Consider the following 10,918-nt stretch of genomic DNA (forward strand, 5'->3'; position numbering starts at 1 on the left):
GTGTGTGTGTGTGGAAACTGCTGAAGAACGCAGGGAGTCTCCCTCTCCTGCTGTGACAAGCTCCTCACCCCCCTATGCAGTTTGAGACTGATTGGGAAATATCCAGGAGAGGAGGAGCCTTATAAAGGTTGGAAGGACCTTCAGTCCTGGCAACTGCTCCATAGGAGCAAGACCTGCTGGGAACTGTTGCTGAGTTGTATGTAGTTTCCTTGAATAAAGAGTTAACTTCACTGACAATGGAGCTCTGCTTCTTTCATGCTGAACTGCATCTGAGTCCAGCCCTGACACTTGTTTATGTACCACTCTGGTTTATGTTTTAAAGTCTTTGGCAGAAGCTGAGCTGGGAGTTCAAGTTCTTTGACTGGCAACAAGGGCCAGGACAGGCACTGTGTGTCAGGTTCCCCGCATTTTGTCTCTGTGTTGTAAAACTCTGCAGGAAGGAGGGTGAGAACAAAGCTAGGATTAGTTGGATTTGTCTGTCATTGGCTCTGGCTCCACCTATGGTTGACCTCCCTGTCTTCTGCCATACCAGTCCCAAAGGACATCAGCCACCACTGGAAGATATGGGACACAACGGTCCCATTTTAAGTGGGATATCCTGGATTGACAGAAGCCATCCCAGTTTCTGACTCCAATCCCAGATGTCCCATTTTGGCTCCTGGGCTCTGGTAGCACCAGAGCGTAGGACCAAAGTAAGGGCATTTTTTCGTCCCACCCTGTGGTGCAAATCAGTTGGCTCACACAAGAGCAAGGAACCACAAATTGAAGCAAAACCTGCATTTGCCCCTGTGTGTCACAACTTTTCTCCTCCTTCCATTGTGGTGCTTCTGGAAGCTGGCTTCCGGAAGTACGTGCCAACAGCAGCAGCTTCAACAGATGCCACACTGGCAGCTTCAGCAGAAATGGTTCCTGCAGTGGTGGCTTTGGCAAAGGCTGCATTGGTGGTGGAGGAGGAGGAGGCCACAGAGGAGGAGATTGTGCCAGGGCTTTGGCAGAGTCCATGGTGGCACCTTCACCGGAGGCCATGTTGGCAGAAGAGGCAGGCAAAGGTACGAAGTGTCTTGCAGTTACGAGGTGGAGTCTTGGCTACCATTTTTAGCTGTGACCCAGGTGGTGCTGTGGGTTAAACCACAGAGTCTAGGGCTTGCTAATCAGAAGGTCGGTGGTTCGAATCCCTGCAACGGGGTGAGTGCCCGTTGCTCGGTCCCAGCTCCTGCCCACCTAGCAGTTCGAAAGCACATCAAAGTGCAAGTAGATAAATAGGGAGCGCTCCGGTGGGAAGGTAAACAGCGTTTCGGTGTGCTGCTCTGGTTCACCAGAAGCAGCTTTGTCATGCTGGCCACATGACCCGGAAGCTGTCTGCGGACAAACGCCGGCTCCCTCGGCCTATAGAGCGAGATGAGCGCCGCAACCCCAGAGTCGGACACGACTGGACCTGGTTACAGGTAGGTAGCCGTGTTGGTCTGGATCGAAGTAAAAATAAAAAAATTCCTTCAGTAGCACCTTAAAGACCAACTAAGTTTTTATTTTGGTATGAGCTTTCGTGTGCATGCACACTTCTTCAGATACAGTGAAATGGAAGTTTCCAGGCACTTATGTAGAGAAGGGGTGGGGAGGGGTGGGGATGGGGAGGGGGGATCACTCAGAAGGGTGGTGGAAATGGGTGATTGACTGACTGATAGCTGTTGATGGTCAGGGGCCCCATTACCTTTTTTTTACATACAACTAAAAGAATGAACTAAGTCCATTGTGGTTAGATGAACCAATAACAGCATAGATTACTATAGTAGCATAAAATTATGTGCTTGTCCAAGCAAAGGTTCAGCTTCTTAGTAATATAAAATTGCACCAAACAGACCTGAAATCAAAGGTCTTTCTCTCCTCATTCAAGCCTGAGGCTGTTTTCTCCCGAAGAGACTCATTTGCACACCTTTTTTCTACAGTGACTTGAGGACAAAGACAACTTCCTCAAGATGGAGGCAGGCGATGGGGCAGGAGTGACTCTGGGGCAACCACACCTCTCCCTGAGTACCTTAGATGTAAATAAGTTGACACCTCTGTCACCATACGTCATCAGCAGGCAAGCTACAATTAATATAGGTACAATTGACCATGTATGGTAGCTTATGGAAAGTCCACAGTAGTAAAATCTACTTCTGAAGTTGATTCAAAAATGAACTGGAGAGAAACATCACTATCAAGATGGACTATGCCAAAGCTAAGATTTACGAACTTGATGATCCAGGTTGTTCTCAACCAGAATGTTACCTATCCTGTGGGAACAGTACACCTGACAAATTCCCAACAGATATTTCTGGGACCAAAGGCCATTTTAAACTAGTTAGGCACGTCTCTTTCGTTGGATTGTCCTGGCCATGATATCTTGGTGGCTACTATGTTAAACGGAGCAGCTGTCATGGACACAGCTCTGCTGTTAATAACTGGCGATGAGTCATGTCCTCAGCCACAGACCCAAGAACACTTAGCTGCTATGGAAATCATGAAACTGAAACACATGCTAATTCTACAGAATAAGATTGATTTGGTAAAAGAAAGCCAGGCCAAGGAGCAGTACGAGCAAATTCTAGCTTTTGAACAGGGTACCAGTTTAGAAGGAGCTCCAATTATTCCAGTCTTGGCACAGCTGAAATACAACGTTGAAGTTGTTTGCTAGCTGGGTATGTTTAGCCTGGGAAAGAGGAGACTGAGGGGAGATATTATGATAACCATCTTCGAATATATCAAGGGCTATCACATGGAGGAGGGAACAAGTTTGTTTTCTCATGCTGTGGAGGGTAAGGCTCGAATGTGGCTTCACATTACAAGAAAGGAGATTCCAGAAAGGAAGAACTTTCTGACAGTAGGAGCTGTTCAACAGTGGAACGGTCTCCCTTGGGAATTTGTGGACTCTCCTTCCTTGGTGGTTTTTAAGCAGCAGTTGGATGATCATCTGTCACTGATGCTTTAGCTGAGATTCCTGCATTGCAGGGGGGCTGGGTAGATGAGCCTTGGGGACCTTTTCAACTCTACAATTCTGTCATTCTATGATTCTGTTCTATGACATCAAGAACTGAAGGCTCATTTGTTTCTGCAATGCATGAACAAGGGCGGTGATGTGCTGCACTGGGGTCAAACAAATTCCAGGGAGAAACATGATGGACTTCTTGTGCACTTTCAGGGAGATGCTGGAGGTTGTGAAGCAGGGCTGATGGTTCAGATACATCCTCTTCCTGGACCAGGCCAAGACCTTCAATTCTGTAAGGCATGAATACCTGTGGGAAGTCTCCACCATTCCTCCTCTGCACAGTCCCTGACACTTCTTAACTGCAAAGTGATGGAAGGGAGTGGAATAGGGGCAGAGCAAGCAGGGGGCGGGGGGGGGGCGGTCCGCCCCGGGCACCGTCCTGGAGGGGGTGTCACTCGGGGCCGTGCATGCGTGCTAGGTAGAGGGGGATCGCGGCCCCCACGACTTCTAAACAGAGCCTAAACGGAGCGTCCAGGGTCCGTTTTGAATCCGCGGGGGGGGGGGTTTGCGATCCCCCTTTACGTAGCGACACATGCGCCGTTACGTAGCGACGCCACACACCCCGGGGGCATGGCAATTTGCCGCCCCGGGAGTCGCGGCGCCTTGCTATGCCCCGGGAGTGGAAGGCATTGACCCCACCTGGAGCCACCAGAAGCAGGAAGCAGTTATGTGGGATCAATTCCACAGCCACCTGAAGCATGGCTGGAGGTGGATGATGGCATGGGATGTTTTGGCTGAGGCCTTGCAGGTGATCTCAGTTGTAGGGCCTCGGTCCTATATACCTGAAAGAGCGTCTCCACCCCCATTGCTCAGCCCGGACACTGAGATCCAGCGCTGAGGGCCTTCTGGCGGTTCCCTCACTGCGAGAAGCAAAGCTACAGGGAACCAGGCAGAGGGCCTTCTTGGAAGTGGCGCCCACCCTGTGGAAGGCCCTCCCATCGGAGGTCAGGGAGATGAACAACTACCTGACATTTAGAAAATACCTCAAGACAGCCCTGTTTAGGGAAGTTTTTAATCTGTGATATTTTAATGTATTTTGGTATTTGTTGGAAGCCGTCCAGAGTGGCAGGGGAAACCCAGCCAGATGGGTGGGGTATAAATAAATAATAATAACCAGCCGTACAGTTCCTCTACGGAGGCACCAAGTGGGATCACCTTACTCAAGATCACTTCCAGGAGCTTCTCTGCAAGACTATCATGGGGGACCCAGTGGTGTGATCTAGGAAAAGTCCTGAGGTCCAGAAAGAGAGGCCTGGAAGACTGGATCCCCCCGACCTATGGATGAAATGAACAAGATTGAATAAATTTATGAATTAACATATGTGAAACTGAAAATAGATTTTGTTCAAACTTTGACACAGTCATAGTAGACTCACGCACATGAATTTTATTGTGTCTACTCTGTGTAGAACTAGGATACAACCAGGTCATCGGGCGCCCTGGTGCAGGGATCACTCGGGCGCCCCCCCCCCTTAAAAAAGGAAAGCTATTACCAGGCATACCGGGTGGTGGGGGTAGCCTCACCGCGGCCCCCGCGCCTCACAGCGGGGCCGCGCTGTACCGGAGACTGCCCGCCTGCCCAATGCCGGATTGAGTGGGGGAGGGGCACCACTGCTCTGCGCGGCCTTCCTCCCTTCTCCCAGAGGGCCGGGGTGCCTGGGCAGGCCACACCATGCCGGGGCCTTCCCGGCTGTCTCCCGTGACTCCAGTGCTTGCTGGGTCCACAGCCATTTCCTTCCCGCCAACAGGGTGCTGCGTTTCATTGGTAGAGGTGCTGCCATGTGGCGTCGCCTCTACCAATGAAACACAGTGCCGGGGTGAGGGATGACCCTGGCGCTGCAGAGCGGAACAGGGTCCTAGTGCCCCTGTTCCGCTCGCTTACCTCCCTGCACTCCCGGCGCGGCTGGTGGAGGGAAAAGGGAGGGCGCCACGCAGCTTCCCCACTTGCTGGGGCGCCCCTCAGTGCCTCCTGATCGCCCAGGCACCCTGGTGCAACGCGTCACTAGAGTCAATGGGTGAGCCGGGCCTGGATACAACTCACTGACTGATTCATTCATCCCTAATTGGAAAGAGCTCTACACTCAGGGCTACCCCAAGACTTTTTGGCATCTGAGGCAAACCGCAAAATTTTGCATTCCTTCCCTGCCAGGAAAGAAGGGGTGAGTAAATATCTACATCAAGAACAAGGTGGGGAATAAATATCTACGTCAAGGTCTGCTGCCCCTGTAGATTCTGCCATCCAAGGAGGTTGCCTTGCCTTGCCTCTTGGGCAGGCCAACCATGTCTACACTTGTATGGATTTATGGATATACAGTACTTAAATGCCAGGGGAATCCTGGCCCATTCAAGGTGCCCTGTGACCTTTCTTGTCGGAATGCATTGGACTGAAACTTAACCCTTTGCTATTTTCCAAATGTTCCAAAACCCAGCTCAAAAATGTGTTAAGATCTATTTGGGTGTTTTGAGAGAAAAATACATAATTAAGTGCATTTTTCTGTGCTGACTTTTTAAAAATAATAATTAAAAAGGCAGAATACTGTGGAAATGGGTTGGAACAGGCATGGGTGAACATATGTGGAAGTGATATGGAGTGGAAAGAGACTTATCCTTCCTTCCCTATGAGGAGTATTTTGGAAGCAGCTCTAGTTCCTGGTTCCTGGTACTGGTACTGGTTTCTATTGGCACATGTCTGCCTGTGCATGGCTCTGCTGCTCTCTTTCTCTATTGGCTCCTTTATCTCCCTCATTTTGTTCATCTCCCTAAGCTATAAGATGCTTGCTGACTTAGTGTGCCTTGAAACTTGCAATTTCCCACTGCATTTGTTGCCATGGCTACAAAAATAAAATAAAAAGACCCCCAAAGTGGAAAATGTGTGGAATCAGCCTCTTTGATTTGTGTTTTGCCTGGGCAGAGTCAGACACCAGGGCTGTTTTAGTAGCTAAGGCCATAATGGACTCTTATATTTTACCCGTGAGAGCTTTGGAGAGCTCTCGCCAAGCCTCCCGACTACGTCTCCCAAGCACTGTCTGCTGCAAACCTGACCCTCCCCCCCGACATCTATCCAAGGCTTTCATCTCAACAAGATGTTCTTCAAGGCGGGTGGTGCTGGCAACACATTTATTTGTCTTGATGGGGATATGATGACCGTTGGGAGCAGGTGCCAGGCTCCTAAATCTGAGACAACAGTGCAGGGCGTGCTTATCCAGCACAACGCTCTACCTGCATCGTTCTCCTGGCAACTGATCCATCAGCAAAGATGATGGAATGTTGACCACGGCCTGATCTCCACTCTGCACCCCCCCTGCCCTCCCCACCCCCCCTTTTCCAATCACTGTGATGAAAGGACCAGCAGCCCTTAAATGAAAACTTTACGGTGAGGAGCGGCTGACACTTTTTCATTATGAAGATACATGGGGTGGCTGGTAGCTAATGAATGTCAGTGCTCAAAAGGATAATCTCTGCTTCTCTCTGATACAATTTAACATCGTATTTCCCTAATTTGAGCCTGATTTAGTCACGGGGGTATTTGGAAGCCTCTTCTATGGTACCGATAGTTAATTAAACAGATGTTGCAGAGGGAATCATTAATTTTAGTACCACAGATGGGAGCGGAATGACTTTGTGAAGTTAATGTTTCAGCAAAACAATGGGCTTCTGTCATCAGTTGGTATAAACCAAGTAAATTAAGAGGAGAACCAGTGGAAGAATGGGAGGGGGGAAGCTTTGTGGGTCTATCAGTTTTTCATTCCAGGAATACAGCTTATATTTCAGTTAATCATATGCTATGGCAGTAAAGCGGTTGAGGTAGAGAGACAAAATGGCAGGGAGGTCACATGACCTTGGAACTGGTGTTGGGTAGGAAATAGAACAGAGGTGGGAGCCTCAGGACTGGGTATTGAATATGACCTTCTGGACCTCTCTATCTGGACCTCATAACTCTCCCCAGGCCACACTTCCACTGGTTCTGCTTTGCACCCTCTGTGTGTGTTTTTGCCTGGCTGGAATGTGTCATTCAGCTCTGATAATGCCTCCTGCTTGCCTAGATGGAGAATAGGTTGTGTGTGCATGTGGATGTAGAAATTAACCTGCTGTACAAAAGCAACATATACATTTGTTGTTTCTCTAATTTTTGTGTCTGGACATGGCCACTGTTGTCAGAAAATGGCCCTCAGAAGACTGTCCAGAACATAATATGGCCCTCTGGCTGAAATATTCTGCATCCATGAAGAAGAAAGGTGAATTTGAACATAGGAAACTGAGGCTCTTATCAATAATAATTATGATGATGATAATAATGATAATGATAATATTGATAGATCACTTCACAGCACAAAGCCAGAGATGTAGTGTGCACAGTAAAAACAAATACAGATGCACAAATTCTAAGGACCATAACAAACTCTAAATCACCAAAATCACCCACACAATCTCTAAAAGCAATGAAAGAATTACATAATATAAAAAATTGCTCCTTCCTAAATGACTGGATTACACCTGGATTACACCTCAGGAAAAGCCTTCCTAAACAAAAGTGTCTTCTGTATGCACCTCATCATACTAGGAGCCACACTAGACACTTTACCAGTAGTGGTAAAGAATGTGCTGTCAGTAAACCAAGGGTTAATATTTGGAGGAGGGACAATCTTCGTTCTTGTGGTGTGCAGGAAGAAGCTTGAGGTAAAGGTTCTATTGTTTCCTGGGGTCTTGGTATGATACACCCAGAATAAACATGTGGTTTCCGTAAGTACCCAGGTGGCGCTGTGGGTTAAATCACTGAGCCTAGGGCTTGCTGATCAGAAGGTCGGCGGTTCAAATCCCTGTGACGGGGTGAGCTCCCATTGCTTGGTCCCAGCTCCTGCCAACCTAGCAGTTCGAAAGCACATCAAAATGCAAGTAGATAAATAGGAACCGCTACAGCGGGAAGGTAAACGACGTTTCCATGTGCTGCTCTGGTTTGCCAGAAGCAGCTTTGTCATGCTGGCCACATGACCTGGAAGCTATACCCCGGCTCCCTCGGCCAATAATGTGAGATGAGCGCGCAACCCCAGAGTCGGTCACGACTGGACCTAATGGTCAGGGGTCCCTTTACCTTTACCTTTAAATGACAATCTTAAAACTGGTAATTTAAATTTGTTTCAGTATTTTAACTTTTGTATGTTTTTAAATATGGCTATGAGCTTTTTATTTTATTTTAATGTTTTATCTTTTGTAAACCATTTTGCATTTTGGTTTGTTTGTTTTTTACAATCAAGTGGTGTATAAATGTTATGAAACTAATACAACTCTTAGGTATTGCTGGAATAGTGTGTGGCTGCTCCATGTGGTGAGTCACTGAACTGCAGGTGGCAGCTTCTCAGGACTTATTTTAGCCTGACCATTGATTCTTCTGAGCAGGAATGAACATAAAAGGACCTCCTGTTCCAGTTGAGCCTTGCTTGAACAGCAAGGAATTTCAGAGCTATGGCTTATTCATGCATCTTTGGTCTTGACTGAGCCCTGTCTCCTGGTTGGCTTTTTGCCCTGGCTTTCTCTTCAGTCCTGATACCTGGTTGGCTTCCTGCCTCCAACACCACACTGATCAAAATCAGGATGCTAAATTTTTGGTCCGCCGCTCTGGTGCAAGCCAGCTGATTCACGACAGAGTTGAGAACAAAAAATGAGCGTCCTTTGGTCCTGCACTGTGGCACAAGCCAGCTGACTTGCACCAGCCGGACCAAAAAAACGGGACATTCTGGGATCTAATCAGAAGCTGTGATGGCTTCTGTAATTCCAGGATATCCTGCTCAATTGGGATGGTTGAGTGGCAGGCTAGTTTTTCTTTTCAGTCCTGACTTGCTCTCTGGATTTGATATCTGGCTTTCCCCTCAGCCCTGCCTTCTAGTTTATCACCCCTGTCTTTCTCTTGAGCCCTGACTACTGGCTGGCTTCTGTATCCTCTCCTTCACCAGATAGCTGCATGATTCAGCCCTGGTTGGACTTCAGCTCCCATTAGCCATTATGGGAGTTGTAGTACACCATCATCTGAAGCACAAAAGGTTTGGCTACACTTGCTGGGTTACGTCACCACACCTGTTCAATGGACAGTTCCAGCTATTCACTCTTCTCTGTTTCATAGATTGCTGACAAGATAGCATGTGAGGATTTTGTATAGCACTGCAGTAGAAAGTACTGCATTATTATCACATCCTAACTTACCTCTCACAGGGCTGCTGTGAAGGGTATGGGTGGGATGTCATCCTGTATCTATGGAAGATAGCAGAATTAAAAAAATATAATAAACAGAGCTTAAAATCAGAACTTTAAGAAGGGTACCTGAAAACTAGTAACCAATTTTTTTTAACACAAGCCAATGAATTCTAGTACTTTAGGCATTTTGTTATAGAATTTGTTTTCTTAATCTTTATTGATATAGTTTGTAGCTCTTCTCATAATCTTTTTCTGCATTTCAGTATAAATCTTGAGCTCTGGCACCAAAACCTAGAATCTAGTTGAGTTACTGTTGCCTCATGTTGCTTGGATATACTTCCCCTCTAGATAGCAAATACTATCGGGGCATGCAATACAACCTGATTATGACATGTGCCAAGTCAGATGATTTGTCTAGCTAGCTAGCCCACCCAGCATTGTTTGCTCTGATTAGTAGCAGTTCCTCAAATTCTTTAGCAGAAATCTTTCCCCACCCATCAGTTTTATATTCCTTATTAACCAGAGAGACTGAGGATTGAACACGAGACATTCTGCTTGCAAATCATGTGCTCTATCATTGCACATTGATCTTCCCTGTCAGTCAGACCATTGGTCCATTTAGCCTAATATTGCCCAATGCAGAGGAACACAGCTGCCAAGTACCCCGTATATCCCGGGTAACCCCGTTTTTCCTTACCGTTTCCCGGCGGTCTCCCGTTTCAGCTCCTCTCCCGTTAATCTCCCTTATTTTGGCTCCTGTCAGCGGCCATTTTTCTGGTGCCGCTTTGCCCATCTATGGGCACCAGAAAATGGCTGGCACCAGAAGTCGCATCTATGCATGTCCGGGAATGCGTAGACGCAACTTCTGGTGTCGCTTTGCCCATCAATGGGCACCGAAAATGGCCGACGCCGGCACCGGAAGTTGCGTCTATGCAACTTCCGGTGTTGCGCGGCTGCCGATCCCGGATTTCTCCGCGAGAGACTTGGCAGGTATGCAGAGGAAGTCAGTGTAGTCCCTTTCAGATGTTGCTACCATTAGGATTGCTGGCTTGCACTGATGGAAGCTATACTTCAACAATATCCTGAGGAACCGTGCTGATGACCTCTGGGTTTACTGTGACTGGCAGAGGGTCTTCATATATAAAACAGATACTTTCCCTACTTCAGCAAACCATGCTATAACTTTTTTCTCCTTACAAAAAGAAACACACTTTTAGTTCAACAAAGAGTTATGCAAGCCATGCATCCATTTCAAATGAGGAACAGCTGAGTCATGTTCTTTCCTCCTCACGTATCTCTCCATCTATATATTCTCCTAATCACTTTCCCCATTCATCTATTAATCCTTCTTGCAGGAACCATTGGAGTATTTGTTTGTTTGTTTGTTTGGAGAATGTCAAATAGTTTCAGTGCCCAGACAATAATTATGCTCTTGGCAGTTCACACAGCAGATAAATCTTTCATGAAGCATCTTCTGTCCTTTTCATAAACAACACATTTATTCTGTAGATTCAACAAGGCAAGAGAAAAGAAAATTATGAAATGGCAGCCAGGATGATCAGCAGTGTGTAGTAACACCTCGTAAGGAAGCATTGAAATGTTTGTGGATTCTTAATTTAGAAAAGGGGATATGTTAGAGTTCTATAAACTTATGCATGGGATGCATTTTGTGAAGAAAGTGAAGTTTTTCTCCTTCTATTATAACAC

General features: G+C 47.1%; 1 pseudogene; it reads left to right on the plus strand.

Annotated features, from left to right (window-relative positions):
* The first annotated feature begins 1,973 nt into the window (after positions 1–1,973).
* On the plus strand, positions 1,974–2,674 carry LOC118084289 (eukaryotic translation initiation factor 2 subunit 3 pseudogene; annotated as a pseudogene).
* Positions 2,675–10,918: the final 8,244 nt, after the last annotated feature.

Source organism: Zootoca vivipara, chromosome Z2, assembly GCF_965207765.1.
Source record: "Zootoca vivipara chromosome Z2, rZooViv2.hap1.1, whole genome shotgun sequence".
Taxonomy (NCBI): domain Eukaryota; kingdom Metazoa; phylum Chordata; class Lepidosauria; order Squamata; family Lacertidae; genus Zootoca; species Zootoca vivipara.